The following is a 24819-nucleotide window of genomic DNA, read 5'->3' as shown; positions in this document are numbered from 1 at the left end:
CCTCTCAGAATTACCCAATCAAAGGAGAACACGATAAGATACAGTTCACGGTGGAAACTGAACGTGATAGTGTGCTGCACTTCTGGACGTTGAGGTCTGTAGGGAACATGACAGGAAACTCGCACACCGTGTTCAGGAGACCAACAAGCACGTATAAATGTTCAAATGTATGTGAAATCTTATGGGACTTAACTGTTAAGGTCGTCAGTCCCTAAGCTTACACACTACTTTTACCTAAATTATCCTAAGAACAAACACACACACCCATGACCGAGGGAGGACTCGAACCTCCGCCGGGAACAGCCGCACAGTCCATGACTGCAGCGCCCTTAGACCGCTCGGCTAATCCCAAAGCACGTATATGAACATCCACCTATTTAGCTTGGCGGTTATGTGCTTGCCTACTATGCAGCGGACACCGGTTCGATTCTCAGCCGTGGAGGAGATTTTATTCGCTCGTGGACTGGGTCTTGTGTTGGCCCTATCATCACCGACACGCAGTTTCCCCAGTGTGGCGTCGCCTGAGGCGTCCGAAATTGCCCGGGACGGTCACGGTTCCATTGCGTAGACATTGAACATATCCACACAATTTATACGAAAGCTAGCCGCGCAACAGGTTTTTTCCATGGTGCCTATCTGGCGTAAGGTCTGTTGTCCGTTGCCTGGTAACTGCTGCTCGGGCTGTATGCTAAGGGAAGCAAGGACTAAGGGTCGTGCTTGAGCTCCGGCAAAGCGGTTGATTGACTGCCCCCTGCACTACTGTGGCTTGCGGGCGACATATTGCTTACGGCTCCGTTAAACGGCCTATGACTGACTTCCGCAGTCGAGTCCACTTGGAATATCGAGGCGAACATGTTGACCATTAACGGGGCTGTATGGTTCCTGCTCGGGCAGTGACGAGTCGTGGGTTGGAATCTTCAAGTTCCTGAATATGCTGCCTTGTCTGGCGGCCAGAGCTACCGGCGGTTTTAATTTCACCCCTGAGGAACGTGGAAACTACGGTGAGCATCTCCTTTGCATCTATCTGATTATAGTGAGTGGAATTTTGAAAAATTCTTGAGACACACTGCGAGAAATATAGTGCGATCACGACCTATGTGGGGCCGTTGGCTATGCTCTGTTCTTTTAATAAGCAAGTTTGTTACGTATTGTGGAAAAATATTGAGCAAACGAGATTATAATGACGTAAGAATGATAAAAGCAAACTTTTAAGGTAATCTGGTTCTTTTTTATATTTGTAACTGTGTATCTTTCTGTTATTAGAACATTGCTTATAGTTGAAGCATCCTGCAGAAATTTTTTAACGTAGAGTATGACCTTGTCTTATAGTGGAAACAAGTGTCGAGGAAGGTAGCTGCACGCAGGAGAGTTACTAAGAAATAATTTTTTTATTTGTCTAAGTGTTTACAAAAGCTGAATTGTTGTTGTGGCTTAATGAATCACAGTTAAACCTGGAGTCTTGGTTCTCATTTACCAGTTGTTAAGATTAGTTCCTGATTTTTATTTACTTTCATGACTCGGTTTGTACACTGGAGTTGCACATCCCGAGTTGTCTATTAAGAAGGATTTATGAAAATTATTAAGATAGCATCTTGCATTGTACATCACTGGTACGGCACATGAAATTTGATTTTTGAAGGTTAAGATCGTTATTCCTAATAGCAACAAGTTCTCGAGCAGACGAGCGTTCCGTGAGCACAGGTTGGCCAATTAATTAATTTACCATGAAAGTGCAAGTCCACTGTAACACACAGTAACTGTCAGAGCGTATGTATGAAAATAATTTCAGGATCAGATCAGAGGCTTGATACCAATAAAAGATTTCTGTAATGGGCTATCATGTGAATTTTCAAGCAGTTTTAGAAAACGTCAGATGGATTATTTTTCATACTAATTTCCTGTGCAATTACAATAACAGTTCTGGTACAGTGATTGTTTGCAAGACTAATGGTCAAAATTAGCAATATTCAGGGCTGACATTTTAAACTGAACCAGTTTATTTGCAGTCATAGAGCTTGTTTAGGTTTCATTAAAAACGGATTGCTTTCTCGCAGACGAATTGTTCGATTTAACTATTAGCCTGTATTTCTTGTAGGGAGCCCTGATTTCTTTGGATTTCTGTTCTTTAGTAAATTTTCACGTAGTTCTGTTGCCCTGCACTAAGATATACATCTTTCAAAAGCAATAAAAAATAGTTTACACGTTTTTCAGATAACAACACTGCACTTACGAACACTAGTTTAAATTAATAAGAAATTTTCAACAGTCCTGCCTCACATTTGGTGGAGGGTTTGACCTGTCAGTATACACGCTGCAGGCTGGTGAGCGGAAACTGTCCACATGTAATCCATTTCATTTATGTTTACACTGTATAGATAACTGAGTGAGGCTGGTGGCACTGATTGAAGTACTGCTCACGCTTATTGTAATAGACTTTCGACTTGCTTTGTGCCACTTCGTCGTTCAAAGGCTTTTATATTTTGGTTCCTGTAGCCTGTTATGCTGGTGGCAAGTTTATTTGGAAATATGTGATAAGGTTTTATGGGACCAAACTGCTGAGGACATCGATCCCAAGCTTACACACTACTCAATCTAACTTTAACTTACGCTAAGGACAACACACTCACCCATGCCGAGGGACTCGAACACGCGACGGGGAAAGCCGCGCGGACCGTGACAACGCGCCTCAGACCGCGCGGCTACACAGTGCGGTTGGTGGTGGCCGTTTGGTGATTGCTCTCTAACTTTTTACTATGCTAAGACTAAATATTTGATCTGCTTTGTGTATTTTATATTCAGTTTCAATTCTGTGTGCCTTTTGAAATCGTATCTAAAAACTTAGAAACTCTTGGGGTGGTTCTTGTAGTAGTAGCAGTTTAAGGGCCTTGACAGTGTAAAGAATTCAAAATCTTAAAAAATAGCTCCGTAGAGGGACTTGTTTTCTAAAGGTTTCTGTTCAGTAGTTGATATATAAGTTCCGGTAACTCTTTTGAAACGTAGTTAACACCTGTGGGGAATAGTTATATTCTGATTATCTTCGTTTCATCAATTTGATCTAACTACTGCCACGGCTGGTTGCCAAATGCTATTTTGTAAATTTTACTCGCCTGGTTGCGGACTAAGAGAAGCTACTGATTGTAACTGTTTTAAAACGGTATGTAAACACATTGGTACGGTGAGGCGCTTAGTCAATTACTGTGTTTGTTTATTCTATTTTTGCTACCCCTTTCAGATCTGGATTTTTTCTGGCGGAAGGAAAACTTTACTATGTGTGGTGATTTTTTAATGATTTTAGACACAAGATTCTTACAAAAACATGTACCCGATTTCAAAACATACTTTATACACTTGGCTTCATTTGATGGACTAAAATAACTATGAAATATTACATTTTGTAATAAATTGTAAAATGATCAGTCAGTAATTACCATGGAAAAAAGCAATAGCAACATTCAGTTATGCAATGGAATATAGTGAACCAACCACATCCGCGTATGGTGGTGCTCACGAGCCTTCGCAAAGTGTCGCATCGACTTGCTGTTATTTTCATAGTGATGCTCAAGAGTTGACAGCACTCGCACGTGATGAAAAGGTTGAGGATTCACAAATGCTTACCTGAGGTTTCGATTGCGATAAAATACTTCTGTTACGGCTAAGACACAGTAAAAGTTAACGTGCACAATTCTAGCCAGAAGGTCTGAAGGGTTAATAGAGTGTAAATTTCTTTTCTAAAGTGTTGGCCTGGAACATTAAGAAAGCTAAAAGTTCTTGTTGTTTTTGTCGTCTTTGTGAAATCAGCTAACTGAATTTATATTTCTTCATTTGTTCTAGCACATTACATTTCATCAACTTAGCTCCGTACCGTTTCACCTTGTAAATCAAAGCTCTACAACCGCCGGACTCTTGTGGAAGGATAGGAGCATCGAACAATGATATTAGAATAATTATGCGATTACCATAGATCACATCCTTAAAATATGTGTGTATGGCGGTGACCGATATGACAAGCTGTTTACATTGAAATTGTTCTTGGACCACGAGATCACGGAGGGATCGCTGCATTTCGATGTCCCTTCGCTTATCGCCACGTGGGACGAGAACTCTTCTCTCCCCGTCATAAACTGTAACAGCGGTAGGTCAGTTTAGAGTCTTCCCTGCAGGGTCGTCAAAGCAGACCTCGCCTCTAGCCGCATGAACACACCACCCAGGTCATAAAACAACTGGAGCTACCCCACTCTGCCTCATTCATGTGCATTTGCTTTTTTGTTCTTCGGTAACGTGAGCACCGGCGCACGAATCTGCGCCGTGTTACATGGCCACATGCTCTGATCCCCATTGCCTTGCAGACAGACTTGCAGAGTCCAGACCGAGCGAGGTGGCGCAGTGGTTAGACACTGGACTCGCATTCGGGAGGACGACGGTTCAATCCCGCGTCCAGGCATCCTGATTTAGGTTTTCCGTGATTTCCCTAAATCACTCCAGGCAAATGCCGGGATGGTTCCCATGAAAGGGCACGGCCGACTTCCATCCCCATCCTTCCCTAATCCGATGAGACCGATGACCTCGCTGTCTGGTCTCCTTCCTCAAAAACAGCCCAACACGGCAGAGTCCAGCTTTACAGCATTAATTCAGTCGCGGGTATAGTGCCAGCAGACGCGAGAGTCACAGCAGTCACAGAGCCTGCATTCGATGCTGTGATGATGATGATGATGATGATGATGATGATGATGATGATGTTTGGTTGTTGGGGCGCTCAGCTGCTCGGTTGTCAGCGCCCGTACAGATTCCCAACCTTGGCTCAGTCCAATCTCGCCACGTGCATGAATCGTGATGAAATGATGAGGGAAACACAAACATCCAGTTATCTCGAGGCAGGTGAAAATCCCTGACCCCGCCGGGAATCGTCGACGCTGTGAGCTGTCGGCCACGTACGTGCCGGCACTGAGGTGCTAAGCGCTACTGCAAGTACTGCCGCTCGCAAAGAATCTCTAAAACCTGTAAACAACTCGTGTCCTCCCTCCGTGTAGTTGTTCCCCGAGCGCATTTCAAATTCTAATCATTCTCTGTGTTTTCTATGCAAGCATGGTTGTTGCTTGTATGCTGCCATCATATTGCTCCGTTTTATCGTGATACGGGCAGGAGTAGGCAGACTTCTTTCTCTCTTCCATACTTTTCCAAGATACAAGTTTTTCCCGTGGTCCGCTGACAGTCAGATATCATGGATTAGTTGCTTCTATAATGGAAACACTGCCCCAAGTTTCATTTGTGTTCTGACGGTTATATTCAAATTACGTTCAAGTTCAGTCTTTACGCTTTCTAGCTGTGTCATGAAATCCAGACAGCACGTTTCGGCAGAAACACCTAGAGTATGGCGATAAGCCAGCGCTGCTGTGATCACGATAAGACGAGAATTTCTCTCGAGGTAAGAGACTGCTTCTGCGTGAGTAGGAAAGGAAGCAACAGGTAGGGAAGCAGGCAAAAGCTGACTGATAGCTTTATTTTTCCAGCAGCCAGTTTTCGCCAAATCTGCCTTCAGACTGTTTTTATACAGTTATATGCGATCAATCTAACTGGTACAATTCTCATACTCCATGCAAAACTTAACGTTTTTTTGCAAAGTTACGTAATAAAATATTCTCAAAGAATAAAAGCATTTTCTTTACACACTAATTTCAGAAAGAGAAAGTAATATGCCTATTCAATTACCGAGCTTCCGAGGGTCACTTTTCTGGCCGTTACTTATCACTTTAAGACATGCGAAACATCGATGAACCGTTAGATCACTAAAGTTACTAAAACGTGATCGGTTTCAGCACCTGTATAGTCATTCTAGGGCTGCTGTGACCAGTTGGACTAAGGTCTGCATATCCTGCAAATGATAACCTGTGGGGGTTGAAACTGATCGCCTTGTAATAAAAAAAGCTATCTAGTTACGTTAAAAAGCTCTATGCACCACTGGTCTGTTGAAATTGTGAGACAAGGGTGAGTTTTTCGTTTCAGATGTTACGTACAGCAAGATACCAATCAGATTGCACCTTGCATTTAACATCAATAACTGCATGACTGATCATCACCTATACTTGTGACAAAACAAATTTCTTACCTGCTGTCCAAGATAAGTTGAACTGCATCAGACTTCTAGGAAACATCAGCGTTGTAGGAAAGTGTCCCACTGCACGCATCTACCTCGCCCAGGACATTCTGAAATAAATACTATGGACGTGTCACCACGTGCGAGTACCAGATTTCATCCTTCATCTTGTGAACTGTATAACTTGTTATTAACTTTTGTTGCTCCTCTGTAACATCGTGCTGTCCAAATATTAAAGTCACCTAAATGCTTTGCAGAATATTTCATAGATTGCTGAATTATCTTGAAACCCGCCAAACCCATACCCTTTTGTGTTGTCCAACTCCTTCAGAGGCTCCTTCTGTCCTTGCCAAACAAGCTGCAATCTTTTAAGCATCTCGAACGATGTGCTCGGGAAGACGGATGTGGGATCAGTGTCCCGTGAATCCCTGTGATTACGTGTACCTGTCGTACAGGGAGACAACGGAGTACAGGGCAGTTATAAGTTAACTTCTGCCACTTAAGTGGGCCCCCATGAACAATGAGTGATGGTAGGACAAGGAAATTTTGTGGCAACATTTGTAAGGACATAAAGAAGAGAAATGACTATTAAGCCACTGGAAGGAAAACATATTAATTACCTCGTGAAAGAGTAGCATTAATTAATTACTTGCAAGGTATACATTCCAGGTCACAAGCGTTGCTCAGTGTGACAAGTACCCGAACTCACTACAGCCTGGAACAGCACTAGACACTGTTCTGCTGCTGGCCTGAACAACGGTGCACCATGGAATGATCAGCCGTCGTGGCACAGCACGTGCACTGCTTGAAGATCACACAATTCATCCAGCCTTCTCAGCCATGTCAACAGTAACTTATCCAAAAATATGTCGGTCTCTCCCAGCAGCAATTACCAACACGCCAGTTGTGATTCTTGAGTTTCTCCCGGCGTATTTGATAATCAAAATATCCACGGGTGTGCTGCCGGTCTATAGTGTCCAACGGGCACAATATTTCGGCGATCATACATACAAAGGCAAACCTACGTTTCTAGCATTTGTAGACTTAGAGAAAGCTTTTGACAATGTTGACTGGAATACTCTCTTTCAAATTCTAAAGGTGGCAGGGTTAAAATGCATGGAGCGAAAGGCTATTTACAATTTGTACAGAAACCAGATGGCAGTTATAAGAGTCGAGGGACATGAAAGGGAAGCAGTGGTTGGGAAGGGAGTAAGACAGGGTTGTAGCCTGTCCCCGATGTTGTTCAATCTGTATATTGAGCAAGCAGTAAAGGAAACAAAAGAAAAATTCGGAGTAGGTATTAAAATTCATGGAGAAGAAATAAAAACTTTGAGGTTCGCCGATGACATTGTAATTCTGTCAGAGACAGCAAAGGACTTGGAAGAGCAGTTGAATGGAATGGACAGTGTCTTGAAAGGAGGATATAAGATGAACATCAACAAAAGCAAAACAAGGATAATGAAATGTAGTCTAATTAAGTCGGGTGATGCTGAGGGAATTAGATTAGGACATGAGGCACTTAAAGTAGTAAAGGAGTTTTGCTATTTGGGGAGCAAAATAACTGATGATGGTCGAAGTAGTGAGGATATAAAATGTAGGCTGGCAATGGCAAGGAAAGCGTTTCTGAAGAAGAGAAATTTGTTAACATCCAGTATTGATTTAAGTGTCAGGAAGTCATTTCTGAAAGTATTCGTATGGAGTGTAGCCATGTATGGAAGTGAAACATGGACGATAAATAGTTTGGACAAGAAGAGAATAGAAGCTTTCGAAATGTGGTGCTACAGAAGAATGCTGAAGATTAGATGGGTAGATCACATAACTAATGAGGAAGTATTGAATAGGATTGGGGAGAAGAGAAGTTTGTGGCACAACTTGACCAGAAGAAGGGATCGGTTGGTAGGACATGTTTTGAGGCATCAAGGGATCACCAATTTAGTATTGGAGGGCAGCGTGGAGGGTAAAAATCGTAGGGGGAGACCAAGAGATGAATACACTAAGCAGATTCAGAAGGATGTAGGTTGCAGTAGGTACTGGGAGATGAAAAAGCTTGCACAGGATAGAGTAGCATGGAGAGCTGCATCAAACCAGTCTCAGGACTGAAGACCACAACAACAAACAACAACAACATGTCGCCATCATCAGGTGAACTGACGGACTGAGCTACTGTGAACGTGCCTGCACGGAGATCCGTACGCTATGGCTGCTCAGAGGGAACTGGGTTCGGTCGCGGCGGCGGCCGTTTTAAATACCCTCCGCCCGCGGCGCGCTCCCTCCGCCGTCCTCGCCCCGCGCCACGGTCGCGCGGTGGAACAGATTGCGACGGCGTCTGAGATGACGTCGGTGTGATGGCTCTGTCCGCCGTGGTCGTCACAACTATACGTTTCCTCGATTTACTCTTGATTAACCCGATCGCTGGTTCCCAAGCCCTGCTAAGATTATAGCCACAGTCACGGTTTATGAGGTCGTCATTGGTGCGAATTTCGATGGCCTGTCTAACAACGCTGTCCCAGCATCTCGACGTCTGTACCAGAATCCTCGTGCGGTCATACTCCATCAGTCGAGTGTGCCTCTGGTGTTCACGGCATCGATCCTCGACGGTACGCATCGTCTGACCAATATACGACTTGCCACATTGACACGGAATCTGGTACACGCCGGCCTTCCTCAGACCGAGGTCATCTTTGGCGCTCCCCACCAGTGCACGAGTTTTATTTGGATTACAAAACACAGTTCCGACCCGGTGTTTCTTCAGAATGCGGGCGATTTTCCCCGAGAGTGCGCCTGTGTATGGAATAAATGCAGTTCCTACCTCCACCCTCGTGACTTCATCCATCTCAACAGGTTGTGCTGCAGTGGTTGGGCGGAGAGCACGTTGAATCTGCCACTCTGAGTACCCATTTTTTCGAAATACAGTTCTCAGATGTTCCAATTCCTGGGGTACACTCCCTGCGTCAGAGATAGTGCGCGCCCTATGTACTAGAGTTTTGAGTACCCCATTCCTCTGTGAAGGGTGGTAGCAGCTGTCTGCGTGCAAATACAGATCAGTGTGCGTAGTCTTCCGATACACCCCATGACCTAGGGTACCGTCAGCCCTTCTCTTGACCAAGACGTCAAGGAAAGGTAATTTACCCTCCGTTTCAGTCTCCATAGTGAATTTGATGTTGGGGTGTATGGAGTTTAGATGTGTAAGGAAGTCAAGGAGTTTATCCATACCAAGTGGCCAGATGACGTACGTGTCGTCCACGTAACGGAAAAAGCAAATAGGTTTCTATACGGATGACGACAGTGCTTCCTCCTCGAAGTTCTCCATGTACAAATTCGCTACCACCGGTGAGAGTGGGCTACCCATGGCGACTCCCTCCGTTTGTTCTTAGTATTCTCCATTAAAAATAAAATACGTGGAAGTCAAGACATGCCTAAAAAGTTCAGTGGTCTTCTCGTCAAACTTCTGACTAATCAATTCTAGTGACTCTCGCAGGGGCACCCTCGTAAACAAGGAAACGACGTCAAAACTCACCATGATATCTGACTCATCCAACCTGAAGCTATCAAGGCGTTTAACAAAATCCACGGAATTACGGATGTGATGAGGGCATTTACCCACATAAGGACTTAATATTCCCGTCAGGTATTTGGCCAACAAATATGAAGGTGCCCTGATGTTGCTGACAATGGGGCGTAATGGTACCCCCTCTTTGTGAACCTTCGGGAGTCCATATAGTCTAGGCGGTACCGGACCTTGGGGTAACAAGATAACGACAGCACACCCGTGGATATTTTGATTAACACGCCAGTTGATTAGAACTTCAACCACGTTGTGGAAAGAGGACCTCTCCGTATTCGTTTAATGTGTCGATACTCGCGAAGAGCACCAGCACTGTTTCTGTCGGTTTGTAAAAACCGCTTTACCAATATTTTCCTGTTCATCTTATCCGAACACATTTTAACTGTCTGCAACTGTAATGCATGGCTCTGAGCACTATGGGACTTAACATCTGAGGGCATCAGTCCCCTAGAACTTGGAACTACTTAAACCTAACTAACCTAAGCGCATCACACACATCCATGCCCGAGGCAGAATTCGATCCTACGACTATAGCAGTTTCGCGGTTCCGGACTGAAACGCCAAGAGCCGCTCGTCCACCGCAGCCGGCTGTAATGCACACATAACTGTATTTCACCCCTACACCGCGGTACCAGTAACGACAGCCATCGTCATGACACTAACGCCAGTAACTACGCAAATCCTGTAGCACACAAACTCAGGATCATTCCTGTTGATTTGGTCATCCGTACGGTAAATGGTTTCCCGTCTACACCGGCTGAAGCAGAAGACGTTTAATAATAACAGGTGTCTATGAGTGTTTCATCACACTATAAATAAGCCGTTAAGACTGCAGGAGAAAGGAGCACACATGATTCTAACCGCACGCTCCGTTCTGTTTCTGTATCCAGAAAGGTCAGTCTTATTTCAAGTTTAATCTGTGAAGGACAGTGAGACGCAGAGTACTGTAAAATGTTCCTATTACCTCTCGCCGACGTCATAGGATGTAATTGGAGGTAAAACACTCTGATATAATAGTTTTTACTTGTCATTCTGCTACGACAGAAATGCGTGTGAAGAACAAGTGGACAGAAGACGGGCGAACGCAGAGGAGAAAAGGCTACTAGATCACGTAACGGTATGACAACCGCCGTCTCCATGATATTCTAGTAGACTGTACAGCCTCGTCCCTCTTGTGAAACCGTACGATGCGTGTCGAGTTTACTGTCCGCAAGTCCGATGCCATCTGCTGCACTATGGAACGGAGACACATAAGTTGCCCTTCTTCGGCGTCAGTGGTCGAGAAACTACAAACGTTGGCCAGCAATTGACAAGTGAAAGCCTTCTCTGGCGTGTTGCGCTTCAGAGAGGTGCTATTTTTGCAAACGTCTGACATCACCCTGTCCTATAACAAAGACCATAAAAGCTACCGAGGTGAAAGAAATTTGTGGGCTAATGTTGTTGTACGGCTTAGTAAACAAAAACGCATTAGGAGTGATTTAAAATGGAATGATCATATAAAGTTGATCGTCGGTAAAGCAGATGCCAGACTGAGATTCATTGGAAGAATCCTAAGGAAATGCAATCCGAAAACACAGGAAGTAGGTTACAGTACGCTTGTTGGCCCACTGCTTGAATACTGCTCAGCAGTGTGGGATCCGTACCAGATAGGGTTGATAGAAGAGATAGAGAAGATCCAACGGAGAGCAGCGCGCTTCGTTACAGGATCATTTAGTAATCGCGAAAGCGTTACGGAGATGATAGATAAACTCCAGTGGAAGACTCTGCTGGAGAAACGCTCAGTAGCTCGGTACGGGCTTTTGTCAAAGTTTGAGAACATACCTTCACCGAAGAGTCAAGCAGTATACTACTCGCTCCTACGTATATCTCGCGAAGAGACCATGAGGATAAAATCAGAGAGATTAGAGCCCACACAGAAGCATACCGACAATCCTTCTTTCTATGAACAATACGAGACTGGAATAGAAGGGAGAACCGATAGAGGTATTCAGGGTACCTTCCGCCACACACCGTCAGGTGGCTTCCGGAGTATGGATATAGATGTAGATGTAGATCCACGAAAATGGCTGGGGCGCCACTAAACATAATACGTGTCCTCCACTGCTCTTTTCCCTGAGAAAAGGTATCAGCATCAGTATTGCTAAAGCATTTGTTCTATATCTAGGCTCCGAGTTGAGAATGAGAGTGGCAAATAGCCTGTTACAGTGCAGCGAAGTAAAGACAAGAGGTTCACAGATGTTTGTCCCCTGAAAAGTAATTTTCGAAAGGACATACATGATTTTGCCACGATGCATTTTGACGTGAAAGCGTCTATTTACTCTTTGCTCGTCAAACGGGCTTTCTTGTGTGACAAAACACCATCATATTTAAATCGCTAATATCTCAGAAGCTAATAATGCATAAGTCTGGTCCAGCCCACACTAAACTGATCGTGTCTGTACATGACTGTTGCACAGTATATGCTTTGTCAGTGGCGTTTGCGCGTGATTGTTACGATTTAACTCTCAGTGTAAAGCTGTAAATCTGTGTAGCGTCGGAACGCGTTTAGCTAGAGCAATGATTCGGGTGTGATTGTGAAGAGCCTGTGCGGCACTGCTAGGTCTCTTACTGAGACCATAAAAATATTAGCAAAAACTAGTATTATATTGAATATTACAAAATAATGAAAGAAGTCGTGTCGTATAACTCGTAAACGAAATTATGGGAAACGCAAATCAGGGGAATGTTCGAATCGGAAGGGATCAAAAGCCCTGAGCAATGCGAGATTTACGGTAGCGCCGAAAAGTAAATAAAAAAACGTCGCAAAGCGATTACATAGCTGGTCCATCGAATATGCAGCGGCCATCGACACTTCAAACTTGCGGTTCGTCTGTTCTGTAACCACTGTACTACTCTATGTAGCCACTGTATTTGACTAATCGATAATTAAATTATAACAAATACTAATCATTTTATCCCCATTTTTTCACGAAAATCTGCTTCACGAACCAGAACTGCACTCACATATATTCTTTTGTTGACCTGTTTTTCCCACCTACTTTTCCGTCTGTTGCTCATTTCTGCATGATGTCAACTATTTCTGGAAGTCGTAACAAATGTCAAACTTACCGATCACGTCTAATGGAAATGGTGTTCAATATTCTTTCCAGTACTTCTTCAATTCTTACGTCATCTCTGCACTAAATGTTTTACAATTTCTACAGCTCCAGCTTACTAGCTTCTTTTCACCAATGTTCCGACAGTCTTTGTTTCATGTATCTTCTATCTTGTGGTCCAAACGTACGTCTCCAGCTATCTCCTTCACGTTAAAGTATTATCTACTGTCTGTAGGACTCTTGCGCTCAAGGAAACGTACTTCACCAGGTGTTTTCATCGTCGTCATCGTCATGAGCATCATCATCAACGGCCAAATCAATCACTTCGTGATGTGACTTCTTCGAGTCGGACTGTGACGTACGATGGGTTCCTCCATTTGTGACTATTCTGAACTCCTCGTTGTCGCTTAAGTCTTTGGCCCATGTTTCCGGCAGTCTGCCTCTTGGTCTTTTTTTTTTTTTTTTTTTTTACTTGTTTTCACCACCTGTCATGTTTTCTACAAGCTACATGATCAGGCCACTGCCATTTCAAGCTATTCACTCTTTCCTTTATGTCATTGACATTTCTTGTCCGTTCAATATCAGCTGCTTTCCTTCTGTCTTCCTTTACGTAGCCCAACACTGATCTTTCCATCCCTCTTTGGCTCACTATTAGTTTTTTAACAATTATTTCATTTAATGTCCACGTCACACAGCCGTAAGCTATTACTGGAAGCATACATTGCTCAGAAACTGGTTTCTTCGGATCAGCTGGCATTTTAGAGTTAAAACATGAAGTTAGATGTATTGCTGACAATGAGGACTCATGGAAAAGAAACGAAGATGTTGTGGTGGCTTTCAGCATTAACCATATAAACAGAAGCAGTCACAGTGTAACAGGATATGACGTTTCATGGAAAGATAAGAAGAGCAAAACGGTTCAAATGGCTCTGAGCTCTATGCGACTTAACTTCTGAGGTCATCAGTCGCCTAGAACTTAGAACTAATTAAACCTAACTAACCTAAGGACATCACACACATCCATGCCCGAGGCAGGATTCGAACCTGCGACCGTAGCGGTCGCTCGGTTCCAGACTGTAGCGCCTAGAACCGCACGGCCACTCCGGCCGGCTAAGAAGAGCAGATCTCAATTATTTTAACAGGGTTCGTGAATAAAAGTTATGTAATTAATTTCACCGACAGGGTTTCTCTCATCAGAATTGACAGCAAACTAACACCGATAACGGAAGTTTAGGTATACAGGCCGACGTCGTAAGCAGAAGAATCAGAGGCAGAGAAATTATATGAGGCTATTTAAGGGGTACTTCAATACTTAAAGAGACATGAAAATCTAATAATCATGAGCGATTTGAATGCGATTTTAGGGGAAGGAGTAGAACATAGTGTTTCGGGGAGAATATGGGCTTCGTACTAGGAATCAGAGAGGGGAAGATCAAATGAGTTCTGCAACGAACATCGGTTGGTAATAGCAAATACTGTGTTGAAGAATCAAACTAGAAGGAGGTATATTTAGAAAAGACCAGGAGATATAGATTTCAGTTAGATTTCATCATGGTCAGGCAGAGATCCAAAATCAAATACGGGAGTGTCAGGCGTATCTGGGAGCAGATATTCAGGAATACAAGTCACTTAGGAATTAAATAAATAGGAAATGCAAAGAAGCTAAGTAGAAGGGGCTGCATGAAAAATGCGAAGACATCGCTAAAGAAATTACTGTCGGAAGGACTGACTCGGTATACATAAAAGTCGAAAGAGCCTTCTGTGAAATTAGCACGAGTGGTAACATTAAGGTTACAATGGGAATTCCACTGTTAAATGCAAAAGAGAGAGCAGACAGGTCAAAAAAGAACAATGAAGTTCTCTGTGAGGGAGAAGACTTTCCTGATGACTTTACACAAAAAGAAACAGTAGTCGATACAGAAGAGGTAGGGATCTAGTGTTAGAATTAGAATTTAAAAGGGCTTTGTTAGAGTTAAGATCGATTACGACAAATACGATTGATAAAATTCCATGAGAATCTATAAAATCATTGGAGGAAGCGGCAACAAAACGACTACACACTTCAGCGTGTAGAATGTATGAGTCTAGTGATACATCATCTGACATTCTGAGAAAAGAACATCATTCACAGAATTCCAATGAACGCAAGAGTCGAGTCGGGTGAGAATTATCGCAGATCGACTTGTCAGCTCATGCATCCAATTTGCTAACAATAAAAATATAGAGAAGGAAGGAAAAAATGTAAGATGTTTGAGATGAAGATCAGTTTGGCTTCAGGAAAGGTAAAGACACCAGAGAGGCAGGTTTGACGTTACAGTTGATATTGGAAGCAAAACTAAGAAAAAATTATGATACGTTAGTAGGATTTGTCGAGCTGGATAAAGAGTTCGACAATGCCAAATGGTGCAAGATGATCGGAATTCTAATGAAAATAGGAATACGAGGTGTGGCTAGAAAAAAACCGGACTAGTACTGGTGAAACAATAAAACGAATGCAATAAGGCTGAACGTCGCGTGGCCTGTCACGTGACTCTCGCTCCGCCTACTGCTTGAGTTTCATCTGCCTCCTGCACTCAGTCTGCCCGTGGCGTCTGTTTTAAGTAGTTGACGTTTTGTCTGTGCGTCGGAAAATGTTGAGTGTACAGAAAGAACAGCGCGTTAACATCAAATTTTGTTTCAAACTAGGAAAATCTGCAAGTGAAACGTTTGTAATGTTACAATAAGTGTACGGCGATGATTGTTTATCGCGAACACAAGTGTTTGAGTGGTTTAAACGATTTAAAGATGACCGCGAAGACACCAGTGATGACACTCGCACTGGCAGACCATTGTCAGCAAAAACTGATGCAAACATTGAAAAAATTGTTAAACTTGTTCGACAAGACAACAAGTCAACTCCTGTTAACTCAGACACTGCTCTGATTGTTAAACGGCGATCTTGTCGAACAAGTTTACCGATTTTTTCAATGTTTGCATCAGTTTTTGCTGACAATGGTCTTCCAGTGCGAGTGCCATCACTGGTGTCTTCGCGGCCATCTTTAAATCGTTTAAACCACTCAAACACTTGTGTTCGCGATAAACAATCATCGCCGTACACTTGTTGTAACAGTACAAACGTTTCACTTGCAGATTTTCCTAGTTTGAAACAAAATTTGATGTTAACACGCTGTTCTTTCTGTACACTCAACATTTTCCGACGCACAGACAAAACGTCAACTACTTAAAACAGACGCCACGGGCAGACTGATTGCAGGAGGCAGATGAAACTCGAGCAGTAGGCGGAGCGAGAGTCACGTGACAGGCCACGCTACTTTCAGCCTTATTGCATTCGTTTTATTGTTTCACCAGTACTAGTCCGGTTTTTTTCTAGCCACACCTCGTAAGCTACAAGAAAATGGGGTAATATACAATATACACAAGAGCCAGGGGGAAACAATAAGAGTGGTAGCTCAAGTAAGAATTGCACGGATTAAACAGACTGCAAGATCGGAATGTAGTCTTGCGCTCCTACTGTTCAACCGATTATTTGAAGAAGCTCAACGAAAATAAAAGTGAGATTTAAAGTGGAACTAAAATTCAAAATGAAAGGATATCAACAAGACTCCGTGATGATCAGTTGAATGGAGTGAACGGTATAATGAGGACATAACATGCATTGAGAGTAATTCCAAGAAAGACGACAGTAGTGAGTAATTTAACATCAGGATTGATGATCTCAAAGTAGATGAAGGAGTTCTGCTACCTAGGCAGCAAAATTACTCACTATGGACAGAGCAAGGAACACATAAAAAGCAGATAAACACTAGCAAAAATAGCATACCTGGGCAGGAGAAATCTACTAGTATCAGACATAGGCCTTAATTTGAGGAAGAAATTTCTGAGAGTGTACATCTGGAACACAGCACTGTATGGTAGTGAAACATGTACTGGGGGAAAACCGGAAAAGAAGAAAATCGAAGCTACAGAAGGATGTTTAAAATAAGACTGATAAAGTAAGAGACGATGAGGTTCTCCAGAGCGTCGGCGACGAAAGGAATGTATGGAAAATAGTATAGACACAAAGACAGCAAAAGATGATCGGACATCTGTTAAGGCATCTGGGAGTATCTTACATGATACTAGATGGAGCTGTAGTGAGTAAAAACAGTAGAGGAAGAAAGAGGTTAGAATACATCGAAACTTCTAAACATAGTTTTCTACGTAGTTTGAAATAACTGAGAAGTGTCGCTTCTACGTTTTTACTTAAACTGCTGAGTGAAACTGAACGTACAGTCACTTTGCTTGTGTTTACCATTTCAACACCCACCCACAGAATGTTCCCTGACAAATAAAGCTCAAACTTATTTTATTCATTTATGACCCACAATATACAAGGATAACACAATCTGACTATTAATTAACACAAAAGAAATCCTATCAATAGTCCATACATTTCATAAGTCACTTACCTCACAGAAAATCGTCATGACATGAACTACAGCAAATACAGCAAGTATATAACCAGCTAAATAAAAAGATTCTAACTACTGTAGGCTCTATCTACTAACAGCTATGTGGTTAACAAAGGAAAGATGTTGTTGCAGTGCAAACGATGTATTTAGCAGATTTTATCTTAATCATATGACATCCAGTTCCAAAAACTGTATAATCGTCCTTGACATCCAGTTCCAAAAATTACATAATCGTCAATAATTCCATTACCCAGATTTTGCAGTCTATGTACAACCATTATTAAATCTCTGTGACGGACACACGTCCAGACCGTCCACTCTGGCTAACACAGCAAACCTCCATGATCGTTAACTGTTAACTTCTAACAGTGAGTCCGTCCAGCCACACAGTTTCTTAGCAAGGGCGCACAGCGCTGCCAGAGATCTGAATCCCGTCTAAAGCGCTGTCAATATACAAACATATCAACAGGCTATGTACCTAGCCCGCCTGCTAAAAATGTTACTCCTCTGAAGAGTAGTCTGACAGTTTTATGCAGAAAGTCTGAGCAGTAAAAGAAGATGTACACGTAGGTAGTGGACCTCCATGCAGTCTTGAAGAAGTAGTGTTGTCCTCCCAACAGAATCACAGTGCTGACCCTTGACATGATGACATGAAGATTTGAAATGGGCCACAACAGAGCAGACCCACAGCAGAGTAAGTCGACGTCTTGAAGAATATTGTTAGAATTTGTAGGTCACCACAGTGCAGATCCACAGTATTTCTTGTAGAGATTATGGTAGTATTGGGCTACCAAAGGAGCAGACCCACTGCAGTCCTTGTAGAAATTATGGTAGTAATGGGCCACCAAGGGGGCAGACCCACTGTAGTACTTGTAGAGATGGCCTGTAGCCATCCATTGTGACTGTGTGGGTACACTATCACACCTGAAAAGTCTTGAGGATACTATAGCAAGTCCATGGACCATCACTTGTGCACTCACAAAATTTGTTTTGGGCAACACACATGCAAGCACTAACACAGTCATCTAACCTCTGACATTTTATACATGTAGTATCACCAACAGACGAATATAAGCAGTAAAATGAATCTCCACTCTTTACTTAACTTGAAGAACTTGTGTCTATACAATTACAATTTTACAACATAGGAATACAATTACAAAGGTAAAGAAAACATTATTACAGTAAAGAACATGTTAATACAGATAACATTTGTAGTAATACAGGCTTTACAAAAGAATAGAAATAAACATATACATGAGTATTACAGGAATTATGACTTAAGTAAATAAATGAAAAATGAGAATATCCTTAGTACCGTTAACTTGACACATGAGCATTAAAAAAAACAGAATAAATAATATCTAAACATCTTCCCAAAGTAATAAATGTCGTAAAAACAGATTAGATTTGAGGATAACAGTATTTCTTATCATAGTGAATGCAGCATAATACAAGAATGAAAAAAAAATTCTGCCAAATTTATCTTGCCACATAAACACACAGAGACTGGAAGAACACAGACACACAAGGGTACACATAAATGTAGGAATAACACAGAAGTAAAGGTTAGGGTCTTTTTTCAGTGTACTGGTACTGCAGTACTTGTGGTGATCATTGTATTTTTTTTTATTTTGTCCTTTCAGTAATATCCTTCATGTTGATACCTCTATAACTTTCAGCCAAAACTACTTTATTTAATTCTCGGAGATCTCCCTTAGTTCAACATTTGTTCACAAAAAAAAACGTATCTATTCCGGTTGTCACTATACCCTACTTACCTGTTCATTTCGTTATTCACAGTAATTGTCCCTCATTGTACAACATTCTTTCGCCAAATCTTTTTCTTATAGCTTCTCAATGCATTTGTTCCCAACTCACCACAACTCATTTTATTATATTGCATACACCCTCTTAAACTAACATAAATCTACAAAGCTCAGATAAATAAACTAGCGAACGAGGCCATGCAGCAACACAAAACATTAACACAAGCAACAACACCAAATATGCAGATTGGTAAACCAAGCAGCAGGTTATCGAAATTAGCATAAAAATGCAACATTACAACTAATATGAGTCAATATGCAGCAAAAAAGAAAAATAAATCAGTAGTTAAACTGGTTTAGCACAGTAATACAAAAGAAAATTTAGTAGGACAATGCCTGACAAACAGCAGCAGCAAATGCAGTAACTTATACCTAAACGATACAGAGCACAAGCAGAAAAAATATTACAGTAAAGACAGCAATGCAGATAAGGGGAACGACTATTCACATTTTAATATCTATGTCCCATCTTAACACAAGAGTTGAGCACCACAACAACTTATCCTACCAAAAAAATAACCAAGTCCTTGAAAAGAAAATTATTTATGCAATTCCTTTTACTCGTCCCGTCTCCTTCTTACTGTTCTTTTATTTCTAAATGTTCTTTTCTTATTAAGAATATGGATCACAAAATTATTATTTAATGGATCTGTTGACAGAAAGTGATTACCTTAGCATATGTATTGAATTTTATTTTATAAAATCAATACTGCAGATCAGCTAGAAACTAAATATCAAATAAAATAAGCAAATATGTACAAAGCAAAGCATGAAAACATCATTCACCAGCAATAAGCATTTCATAAGTCAGGAAAATTCTCTCATCTCTCGTAGAAAGACACTTGTCATAATCAGGTGTGTGGATGTAAGAATATTTCTCATCACTTCATAAGCAGATCTGTAAGCAGGATAAAGTATAAACTTGAAAATGTATTCATATGTTTTGAAGTAATAGTGTGTTGTGTTTGTGGTACGTTCTGCAAAGAAATGTCAATAGTAAGGTCAATGGCCTTTCTTTTCTACACCTGTGCATTTGAAAGGCAATACAACAATGCGTTATTCCAGGTGGCTAGCATGCAACGGGTCGCAGCAGACCATTACGCCAAGGTCACCTATACTCTTTACGAAAATATTTATGACAACAGTTTCAGCTACAATGACACTTTCATACATATAAAACATTTCACAGGTTGAAAATTTACATTGTAAGTGTATAGAAACGAAACTTCATTAATAACAGTGTCCAAAAATTTCCGCAGGCGTTCTGGTACTCACATTCACATATATACTCACTTTTAATAACTCTTAAAGTATGATTCCTGGTTTCCAACATTCCTTTCCACAAACCAGAGTCCCTAACCCCTACTCAAGGATAATGATGTCTGACTATTAATTAACACAAAAGAATGGCTCTGAATTAGAAGAAATCCTAACAATAACCCATACATTTCATAAGTCACTTACCTCACAGAAAATCTTCATGACACAAACTACAGCACACACAGTAAGTATTCAGCCTGCTAAATAAAAAGATTCCAACTACTGTAGGCTCTAACTACTGACAGGCGTGTGGTTAACAAAGGAAAGATTTTGTTGCAGAGCAAACAATGTATTTAGCAGATTTTACCTTAATCATGTGACATCCAGTTCCCAAAATTATATAATCGTCAATAATTCCGTTACCCACATTTCACAATCCATGTCATACCAATATAAAATCTCCGTGACAGACACACGTCCGGAACGTCTGCTCAGGCTTACACTGCTTTACACTGCCTCTAACCTCCATCACTGCTATTAACTTCTAACTGCGAGTCAGTAATTCCATTACCCACATTTTACAATATATGTCCAACCAATGTTAAATCTCCATGACAGACAGACGTCCAGGCCGTCTGCTGAGGCTAACACTGCTTTACTATTAACATTTAACTTATCTTAGTCTCTGTCAGTGACATTAATGCCGTCTGATTGCTGCCAACATAAAACATATAAACAGGCAACTTACAATACCAACCAATAACTGAGGACATAGATGGCACATGCTATTCTGAAATTAAGAGATTGGCATAGGAGAGGAATTCATGGCAGATCGCACCATATCGATCAGGAGACTAATGACTAAAAAAAATTCTTGTGATTTTTTTATGTAAGAGCCTGTGGCTTTCCAGATCTTCGTCACATTTATCAAAACTTGGAAATAATAATCCCCATCGTACTCTGCTACGTAATTCAGCGGTATTTTCAGAAAGCAATTTTGGACACTGTAGTGGTTCGACTATTAGAATTTGATAACCACAATATATTAAACCGCACCTGAGTGCGTCATTTGCAACTCAATAAAATGATTGGGAGCACTAGCCGCATGGCCATAAAGAGATTAGTAACAAACGTTAAGTCAATTGGACCATGGCTCTGCAAACACCAATTACTATTATTAGTGTGATAAAATAATGGTTTGTTGTCTGTGACACTATTGTCAGGGTAGTTATGAGGTTATAAATCACTTTGATGTGAGAGCCGCTGTGCATTTATCGAGCTATAGTCCGGCTGTTGGCAGCGATTCTGAAGGCATGCTGAAATTGGCTCATGGCATTTTGTGGCGGCTTGAAGGTGTGCAGTGGACCTGATCATTGTGTCAGATAGCCACATCTTCCGCGGTCCCACTTTCATAGAGGCAGCAGGTGATGTATACCTCTCACAGTTGCCAGTACTGGACGTTCAGTTTGGGTGATAGTGACGCTGAGACACCAACCAGGAAGATCAATCTCTGTTGAACCATCATGGACAGGGGACATCAGCTGGTTAAATAATTGTGTAATATCAATTAAATTCTCCAGCAGCTGTGTAACTAAGATGTTATTTTATTTTATTTTGATGACAACCAGTTTTGGCAGTCCACTATGCGATCTTCAGTCCCCATATGCGTCTCTCGAAATAAACGATAATGCCCTACACTGCCATTATCTCTGGATTTCCTGAATTCAAACCGTTCTACAAATGCTTCATTCAAAGACTTGACAGAGTTGCTATCAAGTCTTCGAATGGAAGATTTGTTGAGAAAGTTTACAGCTTTGTGATTATGACAAAAGGAATAATTGACGAGTGTACAGTGGATCTGAAAAAGATGAGTGAATTAATTTAATTGTTTCACATAATTTACCACCTCCTACGTGGACTCCCAATAATTTGAAAGTAATAGGACTCTAACTAGACATAAAAATCTTGGTATTAGAGAATGCAGTAAAGTAAAGAAATCAAAATTCATTAATGCCATTGGGGTACAAGTGTTTGCATTTCATCATGAATTATTCCAAAAGACTTGATCAAGAATAAAACCCAAATCCCATAAATAATTTTTACAGATTTGATGATAATGTTATTGAAAAAACTCGACACCAAGACAAGAAGTAATAGAGACTATCAGGTTTATACATTCAGTAGCAAACTAGTTGAGAAAGAGGACAAACCGTTAAAAAATTATTCTTTGAGATTAAAGAAATAAAATCGAGATTTAATGAAAAATTTAATGAATGGTTTGTTGACAGTAAAATAGTCTCATTGATGATAATATTGCCAAACGCAACACTGTTAGTGAAAAAATTGATTATATAAGGAAATCATTCGCTTCTATGGAAGACGTGGCAAAAAAGAGACCTAAATTTTAGAAAAGAAGACATATTGAATATAACAACCATAAATTCAAAAAATTTTTATCGAATTTCTACAGGACATAAGGCATACAATAATACTCAAGAAGCTGTCGAACTTGAACAATTTTATGCCATAAAATCAGAGATCTACATTTACATCCATACTCCACAAGCCACCTGACAGTGTGATGCGAAGGGTACTTTGAGTACTTCTATAGCTTCTCCCTTCTGTATTTACCCGTCTGATGAAGCTGTAAGTATATAAGATACTCCATTTAATATTCAAGTGCTAGCAGTTCCTAGAGGTAGTAGGCACAGAAAAATAATAAATTTAGGTGAAGACAAAGCGACTAAAAGGGTGTCATGAGAATTAAAGGTGATGATAATCTGTGTTGTCCTAGAGCAGTAATAGTAGCATTCACAAATCACACAAATATTGTTTTAGGAAAAGAACTGTCAACAGACAAAGTTAAGAAAATTAGAGGAGATAAGTACAAATTACAGAAAGAATTATGCAACCAGTTGGAAAATACAATGAAGAAATATTTACACTAGATTACATAAAAATGTTGAAGAACTGTTGGATATTCAGGTAAATATTGGATGTACTGAGTATTTTAATTCAGTTGTTTATCATGGTCCTGAGAAGGCAATAAAGATATATCTGTATAATAGTCATCACGATTTTGATGTGATTAGCAATATAGCACGTTTCTTAGGATCAGTAGATTTCTGTAATAAATGTAACAAACCATATAAAAAGAATGATAATCATAATTGCAAAATAGAAAAATCTGTATATTATGCAGTGGTTCAGAAGCCTGGAGTAAAGAAAATAAGATACACTGTGAAAATTGCAATAGATACTGTAATAATGAAGAATGTTTAAGTAATCACCAAGAAGTTCGTGATACAGCTTATAAATGTGAAGGATGCAAATGGTTCATTTAAGATCTAAATAACATAAATGTGGCTTTAAATTCTGTACAAACTTTAATCAATTAGTAAAAGCTGATGACCACAAATGTTACATGCAGTATAAATAGCATAAAGATGGTATTTGTGAAAGAAAATTTGGTAAGGATTTTATACTCAAACGTTGTCTTAACTGTAATAAAGATGGTTGTTGTATTAATGGATAATTCAAAGACTTTTATGTCTACCAATGCTGGGAATGTAGAAAAATGATTGCAGGTAAACAGTCTGAATCTTGTGAAAATGGTTTCCTATGAAAGTGTATTGTACCTATACAGAAACATACAAGTGGTTTGACTACAAAGTTCCAAAAGAAGCTTGTATACATATTCCAAATCTCATAATAGCTCACAATTTTAGTGGTGGTACTGTTTATAAATTTAAGACAAATGACGAACTCAGTAGGCTGATGATATCTGATGAAGACAGGAATTATACATTCAAAGCTTATTATGTAAAAGGTGACAGTTCCAAATTTATTTGAAGTACTGTGCTGAAAATGCGGTAAAACCATGTACCATCTACACAGTAACTAAACAGATCTTATTAGAGATAAAATAATCAGATTTTAAATGGACACATAGCATTAATTTTGTAAAGACCCTCATAGTATTCTTCCAAAAACATTTGATTGAATAAAGGCTACCTTCTGTATTTGTTTAATACACAAGGAAAATGAAAATTTATTAGACCTAATATTGTTGTGTTGACACAATGAAACTAAAAGGTAGAGAAGCATTTCTCAAGTGGCATAACTCCCGAGTTAAGGAAATAAATGTACTCAATATGAAGAGATAAATAAATGAGTATATAATTCTGATGTAGAAATTTGGAGGTTGTCTAGAATTAAGAAAGCAATGTCTGGAATTAGAAAATATTGATCCATTCTGTTATTTAACAACTGCTTGAGTTTGCGTGGCTGCATACAGATCCAAACATATGGCTAAAAATACAACTACTGTATTGGATGAAGAACGGATAGAAAATTATTTGTATTGAATCCATAGCTTGGTTAAACACATTAGATAATAATAATATTCATCATATTCTTAATGGTCGTGAAGTAATAATAGCTGGACCTACACTACATTGTTTTGGTAAAGAAAAAAATACTGCTTATCAATATCATGGTTGTTTTTGATATGGCTCTAAAAATGTTT

This window comes from Schistocerca americana, chromosome 7 (assembly GCF_021461395.2).
Source record: "Schistocerca americana isolate TAMUIC-IGC-003095 chromosome 7, iqSchAmer2.1, whole genome shotgun sequence".
NCBI classification, from domain to species: Eukaryota; Metazoa; Arthropoda; class Insecta; order Orthoptera; family Acrididae; genus Schistocerca; species Schistocerca americana.
This window is presented reverse-complemented; position numbering follows the sequence as displayed.